The following is a 12,545-nucleotide window of genomic DNA, read 5'->3' as shown; positions in this document are numbered from 1 at the left end:
TTAATGGTTATTTTATATCGTTTCAACGTTTAAAAAGTCGTTGATTTTATTTCTAAACTTACCATTGTTAGGTTTCCGAGTCATGTCGAAAGTAACAAATCCAAAATTGTCGCTGTTCCAACAACATGAACAGAATTTTGAAAATTGGTTGTAATTTAAATCTAATCCCACATAATCATCGTATACATGTTTCAAATTAGTATGATCTTGACGAAACAAAACTATTAAGTTTGTATTATCTCGTAGTAATTCTTTGGGAATTTTGGAGTAAGTTTGAGTTAAATAAAGCAGTCTATTTCTTTGTGACGATCCTGTGTAAAAAAAATTCTAATTTCATTCTGATTTTCCAGAATAACTTCATCGAAAACCACAACAGAATTTTTCAAACATTGGTCGAGAGGGTTTATTGTTGATGCAAATGTAGCTATGCCCAGTCCCTCGTACAGCTTCATGAGTTGTTGGTGTTTCGGTTGTTCTAAACTTTTAAAAAAACCCATACAAGTGTCTATTTTTCCAATCTGGCCTATTGGGGGCAAGCAGGAAATTATCAACCAGATAAATGTTTTCTTCCACAACCTGATGGGCCTGCAATGAGACATCTTATGTTATCTTGTAACAACTCTCCATTTTTTTATTAGATTCCACTACATCTGGTTAACGCTGTACCACATTCCATGTTGGTGTCAAAGAATCACCTGGTGGTTTGCTTGTATCCAACTTTTGTCTTGCAGACCTAGCCATTTCACATACAATTTATTATTTTTCTTCTTCAATATTTTCTCGATTAGATATGTATCTCGATATTTTGTTTTACTAAGTTCCTCTTCATAGAATCTCTCTTTCAATATTTTGTTATGATTATCTTTTATGATATACGTACTTCTATTCCCTGGTAAAACTTGAACCACTGAGAATAACTCCGTACTTCAATTTTTAGTAAAACCCTTCTCGAATAACTGTTTATATTTACTAACCCTTACCTGATCCCCTATTTTATACTTTGGCTTCTTGCTAGTATATGTATATTTTTGACAATAAACAGTATTTGGTTACCTCAGCAGGTTTCATGTGATTAGTACTTTGTACTGTCTTGTTGTAATCATGAACTAGCTCGGGTAAAATTTGCACCCACTTATAATTACCTTATAGAGTGAATTATCTTCACATGCGATTTTTTAATGTCCTGTTGAATCGTTCCACTATACTAGCTTTCAGATAACTGTATGTAGATTAATGTTTAATATTATTTGTTGAATTAACTTAGCAAATGTAGAACTGTAAAATTCTTTCCCTCTATCTGTCTGTAAATATTTTGGTATCCTTCCTTCACTAAATATCGACTTAAAAGCCTCAGTAACACAAATACTAGTCTAGGATTTTAAGAGAACAGCTCATGCATATTTGCTAAAGGTATCAATAACTGTAAGCATATATTAGTAATCATGATTTATCTTATCCATTTTTTTTAAAAACCCCCTTGGAGGGGACATCTCAATCAGATCAGCCTGGAAGAATTCATTTATACCTTTTGTTACTACACTTAATCGCTTGTAATTGAGACGGGCTGGTTTGTGTAATTCATGAACTATATCTTGTGTTGACATCCAGTTCGAAGTAAGAATATCGCATAAAAGAGATTGTCCTCAGGGTATAACCGCTTTATGTCAAATACTAGGTTGTCACCAATTTGAATATCAGAAACTGATAATTGTTCGTCGTCATGTACTTTATATTTATTGGTAGACTCATCCCAGTATGCAATATGTATTTGAATTGCCTTGTGTATACCATCTTTTCGCACTAAAGTAAACTGAGGAACTTCAATAAGTTTTCCATGTTTTAGAAAACTAAACTTCAGAAATCGTAAACTACCATCAACAAAAAATTCATGTACTTGAGTGTACGGATATAATTTGTAAACATTGCCAGCATTGACGTACGTCCAGTGCCCTCGAGCATTTGGAACAATTTGTAACCTAACAATTTCTATAGAATAAAATTGACGAGTATGTACGTCATCTAGTCTGCTTAATACCGGTTCCAAGTGTTCGTTGATAGTACGAACCAACTCATCGCAGCTAGGTTTGATTTTTACATCAACATACAGTTGTTTATATTCCTATTTGAGATCATGAAGTTGAGTAGCAAAACCCGATAAAGCATATTCATGACTTGCTTCAAAACTAGTAATTTGTAACGTAATATTAGAAATAATCTACTGTAAATTTTCTACAAGTTTCAATTTAGAACTCTGGGTAGCAAGATCGTGTACTTGACTTCTGATTTCTGTAAATAATGCATGTAGTTCGTTAATTTTTTGATTGTTGGGGAGACTAGCAACTGTTTCTCTAATTTGCGCAATTTCTGCTTGAATGTTTTTGATATCCTCAGATTTTAAAATTCGATGTACTGCTCTGTTCGTAGCTCTGATTTCCTGATAAGTAGGAAAAGCAGCTACAGTATTCTGAAGTGTGGTAAGAGTTAATTTTATATGAAATCGAGTTCTGTTGCACCAGCTGCATTTCTCAAAATTCCTTGCAGTTGCGTTATGTCATCCTGCATAGGTGTAGACTGTTGCAGTGTCTCTAATTTACTCTGAATGTCGCCAATAAGATGATAGAAATGCGATAATTCTGATTCAGTATTCAAGCTTTCAAGCTTAGTAACTTGCTGTTGAACTATAGCTAGAATATCAGTAATGCCAGGCAGTTTCGATTCCAGAGTTTCCTGTACAATTGTTAGCTCATTTCTCATAGTTGCCATAGCATCTTCTATGTGAGCTATGGTACCTTCTATCTTCCCAAAATCTTTCTAAGTCTCCAACTGTAATTTGATGCCGGCAACGCTCCGAGCAATAGCATTTAATTCAGAAGATGAAGTTAAATTATTGATAAAATCTTCCAATTCTGCAGTTTCGATTGAAGCTGTATGCAGCTCATCTGTCTGTAATTCAGATTTGATACTTTGCAATGTAGGAACTTCGAAAGATTGAAACTGTTCTTAAAATTAACAATACTAGCATTTACCTGCTCATATTCTTCTTGAGGTTTGATATTCTGGATAATGGTTTGCAGTTCGGAACGAATACTATTTGCCTGGTCATTTAATTGCTGTTTCAGCTGTTCGCTATTCGTTCTTTGGATTTGTCTAAATTTATCAAGATCTTTTTCAAGTTGGCAATATTCTCTTCTAAGCTCTGAAAATTATATATTGAAGATAAATTAGTATATTTCTCAAGCAAAGATTTGAGTTCTCCATCAATTTTTACTATAGGATCAATGAGTTGAGTTTGAAGATTTGTAATCTCTGCTTGAATATTTAGATTTAGCGAATTCTGTAATATGAGTAAATCTGATTTCAGTTTCTTTAGACGTGCATCTAAACTAGCAATCTCGCTGGAATTATCTGGAATCTCCTGTCGCCTTCTATTACCAAATATATATCCATGTTTTTTTGTTCTTTTGTTTTTAGGTATTTTATATATTAATAAGATAATACATTATTCTTATTTCGATAAACAGAGGAATCAATTTATCATACTCTCCAATTATCTCAGCATACAAACATTCACCAGCTTCCACATCATAAGACGTATCAGGAAATAATGTACTGTGTTTAATTCTATACAAATTTCGACCTATGTACAAAACTGCTGCATTGGGTGGTGAAATGTTTATTTGAATTTTCCCACTAACAGGTAACTTATATGTTAACTTGTATTGTTAAATACAAATAAGTGCTTTCCAGTATCCTCGTCAACATGAGACCAAATACTATTCAAGTGAACAAGAAGTAAGCCTTTCAATTGATAAATTTCTCTAAATACATCCATGTTTACTGGAATTCTCTCTACAGGCTGATTATGTTGTTGCTTTTTAAACCCAAAAATATTAATGACGTTTTATTTTATATTAACTACTTTTATTATAATATAAAATATATATTTGTACTAAGTATAAAAAAATATACCAAAACTCAAGCTGATCGAAATTACAATGAAAAAAATCACTTGATAAAATTTTTAAACTTAAAAATAATAAATAGTATGTAGCTTTAAAATAAATTAAATACTTAACTTTTAACACTGCGACAACACATTCGTACTCTTCAAAACACTCTCACAATCCTGACTGATCTGTAATGCGAAAGCCTTTTAAGTAACCTAAGCGCGGATAAAAACATCCGAAACAGTAAGTCAATCAGAAGACACCCATCCCGGCATAACCAACAACACGCTAGATACGGGTGTGTGTAATAACTTGTTGCGTAAACATTGAGCTATAATTTACCTTACGAGCCATCGCAATGTTGCGTAATGTTGCGTAATTTAACTCGAAAGAAATTATGACACTCGTACCAAGTATGAGTTGAGAAAACAGATTTGCAATAATATAAAATCGACAAACATCGTCAAAATAGGTTTACCATTTGTGGTTAAATTAATAAAATCAATAGTCCTCGTACCAAGTATTAGTTTGAATCCCCAAAAATATACTACTTGTACTTATAAAAAAACTGGAAAAACCCACAGGTGTCTGTCAAGTAAACCGGAAGTAGACCGGAAGTAGACCGGAAGTAAATGTGTGTAGGTGTGCGTGGGTGGGTGTGGGTTTGCGTGGGTGTAGGTGGGTGTAGGTGTAGGTGTTACATACTTTAACTCGAAAAAAATTATGAAAAATCACAGATTTGCAATAGTATAAAATCGACAAAAACATCGTCATTTCCATTGTGCTTAAATTAATAAAAATAATAGGTCTTGTACCACTCGTACGAAGTCCGAGATCAAAAAACATAGATTTGCAATAGTATAAAATCGACAAAAACATCTTCAAAATAGGTTTTCCATTGTGGTTAAATTAATAAAAATAATAGGCCTCGTACCAAGTATTGATTTGAACGTACATGATTACACTACTCAAAACATATGTAAAAATAACCATGCCTATGAACTTGTTCGGGTTCAAGACGGAGACTATCATGGAAGCACCGAGTCATGCTGCACCACCAAGCTTCGACCTGTTGCCATCCATGTTGACCAAACTGAGTGGCCTGTTACTAATTCACCTCAACAGCATTTGGACAATATACGATTATCGATACGATATACGACATCGGTAAAACTTTGTACGTCTTCAACAACAACCTAAATTTCTACAAAATTCCGATCAGTGGCAAACTTCAGATAATTGTGAATCCCGAGAATGCGAGTGAAGTCAAGATTTATTTTGGCAAGAATATTTATCGTATCAAGCACGACAAGATGGACGGTGCCACCACGTATGATGAGTTGGCCGACGATTGCCTGTATGTCGAGCTTTTGGGTAATTACGACAAACTTATACCTCTGTTTGTGGATTTGCAAATCATCTACTCTATAATAATTGAACATAGTAGCAACGCCTAACGATATTTTTGGCCACACAAAACGAGACGAGCACGGCGACAAGCTATTTATGCTCGACGTCAGGGTCATAAAATTGCGGAGCGACCTGCAATCTCTGCAGTCCACACTCAACTCCAGCCTCCAGACCGAGATAGCCAGACTGCAGTCTCAGTGCTTGGACCCCATTCTCAAAATCTACGCCGAAGCCATATCCCTGCTGCAAAAGTACACCGATCTCGGGTCCATCGCCAACCTCGGAAACTTGGAAGTGAGCGTTGGCAAGTTGGAACACGATCTCAAGGAGCAGACCAAGGACGTAGAACAACTGAAAAAGCGATTGGAGGATAAAACAAGCAACATCCAGACCGAGCTGCAATCCATTGTGCAGACTATCAAGACTCAGGATGATAACGAAGATTTACGCGAGCAGTTTCAATGCTTGGAAATTCCCACGCTGGAAAACATCAAGATGGAACTTCAAACGGATGCTCCGCATAAGGCCATCGCCAATGTACAAGCCAAACTCCAAACGCTGGAAAGCTTCATAGACAACCTGCCTTCTTCCCGCTAACTGAACGCCATCGCTCGAAGCGTAGCCAACATCAAACTGCAGCTCGAGACTTACGAGGATTTCGGGAAAATTCAAGGCACCGTAGCCCACATTGAGGATATCTTGGCAACCGTGAAAAGCGATCTCTCGAACATCCAGGAAGGTCTGGAATCAAAATTGCCTGGCATCGCCGAAATTTTGGCCACAGTTCAACAGCAGATCTCCAAGCTGGAAAGTCTGAATAACTAATCTGAACTCTCGCATTTCCAATCAACTTATAGACGACATGCAGAACAAGTTGGAAACTCTGCAACGATCGACGTCAACCCAGGATGACATGGTGAAACTTCAAGAAGCTATTCGTACCGTGGTGGATGCCACCGAACGCGATGCTGTAAAAATAGCCCTGGAGTCGCTTGAAGGTACGGTGGCCACCATACCCACGTCCTAGGAACTGTAAGCCGTGAAGAGGACCGTGAGCCGAATACTCAAATCCGACGACGTCAAAAACATCCAAGCCGAAATCGCGCAACTTCGGGACACGGTCGCTGCTTTACACAAAAACCAGAACGTTGTCGACCTCCATGTGCTGTTTGCTGAGATCAGGACCCAAGTTCACGACTTTGCGACCCAAAGTTCCAAATTAAGTCTTGTGGAAAGCTTGCAGCAGATCGTCTCGAACATCGAGCTCCAGATCGGCGTCGTCGAAGCGAACCAGGAATCGGCTTTGGCCGACTTCAATACCTAGCTTCATGATTTGAAAGAACAATTCAAGCAACTGTAAGTAGACTTGAAGATCAAGCCCGGTTACGATGAGGTTGTTCCCACCATCGGGGAAAAACACCTTGAACCGGTGCTGAGCAGATTGGACGATTCAGACAGTCAATTGTTCTCCGTCGAGATTGTCAGGCTTCAAAGTGTTTCGAATGTTCGAGGGCATTGGACTTACGAACGCGCCGATAACAGTTACAAATCGTATCCTTACATCCAGAATCATGAATTTTTCCTTGACGGTATCGTTCGGTTTCTCAAATTTAGATACTGGAAAAATGGAGAGCTTCCCGAGGTACCACTCTTCACCATGCAAAGAAAAGATGGGGTATTCCGAGCTCTCCAAATACATATTGCATATTGGGACGACGCAACCAACAAATATAAACAACACGAGGATGAACAATTATCTGTTTTTGACGTCCAAATTGGAGACAGACTATTCTTCGAAGTCAGACAATTGTACCCCGATGATAACCCGTTTTCCGTAATCTTCTCTTTCAGACGAAATCTCTCACACAATGTCTAGGCAAGCTATCGTCGACGAGATGCAAACCAATACGTCGCAACTACGAACGCTTGCCGGTGGGAACCAAGGGCATCGACGACATGAAGCAGGCGGATCTCGTCAAAAAGAGCAGCAGTAATTTAAAGAATTTTCACAAAAAACAAGGGTCACAAGTACCTCCTGACCGTTATAGACACCTTTTCCAAATTCGCATGGGCCCTGCCGCTGAAAGCCAAAACTTCCTGCAAACAGAAAATGGGAAAGAATTCCACAACACGACCTTCCGCAAGTTAATGCGAAAACACAACGTCTGACACTACTCGACGTTCAGCGACTTGAAAGCCAGCATCGTGGAACGCTTCAACCACACTTTGAAAGCACACATGTGGAAACGGTTCACACCTCAGGGTAACTACCAATTGGCCGACGTGCTGGGGGAAGTTTTGGACAACAACTCGGTCCACCGTACGATACGCATGAAGCTGGTGGGCGTCGACGAATTCGACGTGGCGTGTGTGATCTCTAGAGTTTACTGTCGCAAGTACCGACCTAAGACCAAGAAACCGAAATACAAAGTAGACGAACAGGTGATGATCAGCAAGTTCAGGTGCATGTTTGAGAGGGGTTCACCAGAAAGCGAAGCACGCAACCCTTCACCGTGGTTCGAGTAATACCGGGAACGAGGAACACGTATCTAATAAAGGATGCTTGCGACGGAATCTTGAAAGGACGATTCTACGAGGAGGGGCTCTCGATAACGAAATATCGGAACGTGTACCTCATCGAGAAGTTCTTGCGCAAAAACCTAAAAAGCTGCGAAGGAGGTGATCGTGTGACCGCTGAGTTGGACGTGGTGAGGCGACTATCCAATTCCACCTCGGAACGTCAGACTAGGAAAAACGCCGACCTTCTGCCCAACAACATCCGCTGCCTCATATTCGGATCTTTGGGATGTGTTAAGACCACATTGGTTGTGGTAAACTTATTGCTCTCGCCCAGCTGACTGCATTGAAAGAGCAAACTAAGTACCACCAGCTGTACGAGGGACTGGGCATATCCCCATTCTCTCTTCAATTAATATCTAAGGACTAATGCCTCGAACATTCGGTTGTTGTCTTCGACGACGTTACCCCCGAAAACCAATACAAGATTCGCAACTTCTTCATCTAGGGTCGCCACAGGGGCACGTACTGATTCTCAAAAATTCCCAAGCAACTGCTCCGAGACAACGCCTACCTCATGTACCTTTTCGTCAGGACGCTACCGACCTCAAGCACGTTCATGGCGAGTACTTGGGCAGAGATTTGAGCGGCAACGAATTATAGAAATTCTGCGTGTTGTGCATGAACCGGGACGAAATTGGATTTGTGACGATCGACATGACAAGGAAACTGATCGACGGAAAATACAGGATCAATATCAACGACTTTGAATAAAATGAAGTACCGTACAATCAATGGTGAGACGCAAACTCGCAGTCGACAACATGGAGCTGCGCAACTACCTGGATAAACGGTTCAAGGGGTGGAAATCCAAAAATCATGGGATGTACGAAGTGAGAAAGCTTCAACAGCGGACTCGCTAAAGAAATCAAAGATGTCACTTAGCAAGACAAAGACCTAGTCAACGACCTCGTGCCACTCGCTGTATGTAGTTATGCCGTACCCACACCGATATCCAGCATTTACACTATTGCGTTCGAACTTGCACCGCTACGGAAAGGTCATCCCTAGACAGCACCTGTGTCCGTTGGCTAAGAATTACATAAGTGCTCGGGATTCGACAAGGACGAGGTGTTCGGAATGTAGCCAACCATGGAAACCAACTAGGGCGTGGTTTCGAAAATTGGAAAATCGAAAGTCACGTTCGAGGGTGACGACGTGAAAATCAAATTGGGGAGAAGAACAGCGGGATTAGTTATCCGGGAGCTCATCACCAAAATCAGGCTAGAGATTACACGGACGAGTATTACCAAAGTTACTCTGAAGTAGTTGTCACGACGGACGCCCTGTAGCAAATCAACGACGTCACGCAGAATCTCATATATTCTAGCAGCTGTGAAATGTCCAAGAACTTCATGAAGCCGATATGGAAGAAGGTCAAAACGGGAAGCGATGTCAAACACTACAACACCCTGCTCAAGGAGTTTGTGTGAGTGGTTGACGTAAGGAAGCTCGTTGACCCTTTGCTGGTCATCGCAGGCGAAGAGAATTTTGGCAACCGTAATTTCCAGAACGAGAAGGTAGCATCGTAAACATGATCAGATCCAAGCTTCGCAACTTCATCGAAACGACAACAAAGGCATAGGGTACCTCAACAAAATCATCGAAACCTTGGCTCTGAAATTTTGGAACGTAGAGGCGGGGCGAGGTCTCGTGAAGGACATAATCAAAAAGCTGCCTTTCGAGATGTACCTGCCAGGTTACCAGAACTTGGATCCGGGTACCAAACTCGAACAGCAACAGGAGAAATGCGGCAAGGGTGTGAATCCCCAGGACGCCACATGCATGGATCACGACATTGATCAACACATTGCCTAAAATGCTCACACTGATGTCGACGAAGGTCACGATGCCGATAGGAAGCTGGAGCACGCGGCTTTCGGGAGACTCGTCAGCGAGAATTCTCTCTAGGTGAACGGATTACCGCGTTAAGTACGACCTTGCCATTACCACGAAACGAAAATTTAGGTGGGTACTGCAAATAAATAACACCCAGTAAAAGTGACGACTCGTAAGTAGTGGGGTAAAGTCAGTTCAGAAACCTTAAGTGGGGTTCAGTGTTGCCAACCCACCCCAAAGAAAATTTCACCAAAACCTCAAAAACTCACTTTCTCTCCACGTTCCGCGCCTCATTTATTGCGCTGACGATGTTTCAAAGCGCAGAAAAAGCCGGTACGAGTAAATCCTCAAGTGGGGTTCAGTGTTGCCAACCCTCGAAAATTTCACCAAAACCTCAAAACTCACTTTCTCTCCACGTTCCGCGCCTGACGATGTTTCACAGCGCAGAAAAAGCCGGTACGAGTAAATGCACTTTCTCATCCTTGAAGGACGAATGCGCCTTATAGTAATTTTCCAAGTCCGGGACCATGTTTATATATCGTGACCTTTGTAAACCTCTCGGGAACGATGTGCCACACACACACGCGTGCGCGGCTGTATTGTGACGCAAGCAAACAAAACAAATAATAATTGTTTTTTTTAGGATTCCTGGCCCGCCAGGGTGCGTGGTGCCCAACCCAAAAAAAGGTTCTAACGGCTGCGGTTATAGATGACCACACCTCTGTAGAGTTTCACGTGTTTTTTTTCTCAAACATCCATGAAACTCTACAGAGGACCTCCGTAAATGCATGCAAAGTGTACTAACGACTCTAGTGTTATTTGATGTTGTATTTCTGATATAGAGTTTTATTTGTGAGATAGATAAAAATTATGTTTATTATAATATTTTATTGATGAAGATGGATAATATGTGTGTGTTACAAAAAAAAAGTTGCATGCTTTTTTTTCTAGTGTGTGTGTGTGCTCGTTGTTCTGCAGCACCTGAAATGAAAAAAAATATTCATTGTCGTGCTATAGTGCAAAAAAAAACACTGATGGAAAAAAAAACATTGTAACTGATAACTGGTGAAATTGATATTGTAACTGATCTGAACTGGTGAAATTCGTATTATCATTGTAACTGAATGTGCTAGTACAAATTCTTATTGTAACTGATTCTGCAAAACTTCTTATCTACGTTGTGCAAGAAAAAATGTTAAACCTGTTAAAACTGTTCCGTCACCCTCTCGTTCTTCACGTCGTACGCGAAAGACTTCTCGGCGACCAGGATGACGCTGCATACGGTGTCCTCGGGCAGCGCGTCGTGGAACTCGCAGACGACCTTGATGTTGGTTCGATCGTTGACCACGACCTGCTTCTGCTTCGTCGTGTTGATGACGAACATCAGCCTGTGGGTTTTGAATTCGCTGTGCGTGTAGTACATGTCCACGTTTCGCTCGGTCACGCGCTTGTAAGCGGTGTAAGCTTCGTAAAGTTTGAGGTAATCATCTTTGGTCATGTCGAGGTTGTAATTCTCGCGCGGAAACACTTCGTTCCTTCCATTCTTCAGATAAATGTTCTTGATCTTGCAGTCGTCGAATTTGCTGGAATCTTTTTCCTGGTTTTTATCGCGCCCGGTCTGAAAGAGCACAACGTCGAAATCTGGCATGTCGAACTGTATGTTATTGAACTGCGTCGTCACGTCGAATTCCATGTGACTTCCGGACGCTATATTCTGCACGCACTGGTAACCGTGAAAGTGAATCGGCACCTGCGGACTCTTCAAGATCTCCGCTTTGTACTTGAGGGCGTAGTTCGTTTCGTATTCCACCACCGGCATTCTCAACTCCATGCTCCGGATGACGCACTTGGCTGCTTCGGGTAAAGTGTTGGGCAGCGGCGTGATACCGTCCGGACCCAAAGTAGCGTATCGCATCAGTGCGTCGTTGTCGTTGGCCGCTCTTCGAAATGTGATTCTCAGTCCTCCCTTCCACATGATCTCCCTGTAGTCCGAGAAGAATCCCGGAAGCAGACGCATGGGAAAGAGCACCGTGTGACTTCTCGTCGATATTTTGGTTCCTGCTTCGAATCCTCCCGCTTGATAGTATGCTGCGTCCGTTTTGGATAATTTCAATGTTCCCACTGCCGTCGACGTGATGCCTGGATAATCGATTCTGTCGATGACAGTGTTGTGTTTCCTCACCTCCACCTCCGAGAACAGGTGAGGCACGAAGTTGTCCACGAGTATCAAATTTGCTGCTGCGGGGAACGCTTCTCCGCTTTCCTTCTTCAACACGTCGAATTGAAGGTAAAGGTCCGCTCTATGAGGATGAACGAACCCATCGCCTACGTCCACGTCGTATTCGATCTCCCGGTTCGCTTCGTTCAAATTTGCGAACGTGCGACGGTTGGGAGTTAAAAATTACAATTCGTAACTTTCGATTTGCTCCATTTCTTTTTCACTATGTGTTATTTATTATACGTTGATCTCCAGGACGGCCGTCGTCGTGGCACCTGCGAAATCCACCACGTCTCCTTTCTCGTTCGTCACCACCAACTCTATGTTGTCTATGCAGTTGCGACGAACTGGAAAATAGATCGGCGAAGAGGATGTGTAGATGATCGGTTCCATGAATTCGGAACTGGGTTTGAACGTGGCTATGATTCCCGTCTGCTTGTGACTTCCTAGCAATCCGTCGGATGTCGTGATCATGCTTTCCGCTACGTTGCAGTGTACGTTCAAAGTTTCGATGGCTAGAAATTTAGGAATGTTTGCTCTCGTGTACTTCATGC

Source organism: Lepisma saccharinum, chromosome 23, assembly GCF_977018435.1.
Source record: "Lepisma saccharinum chromosome 23, izLepSacc3.1, whole genome shotgun sequence".
In the NCBI taxonomy this organism is placed as follows: Eukaryota; Metazoa; Arthropoda; class Insecta; order Zygentoma; family Lepismatidae; genus Lepisma; species Lepisma saccharinum.
This window is presented reverse-complemented; position numbering follows the sequence as displayed.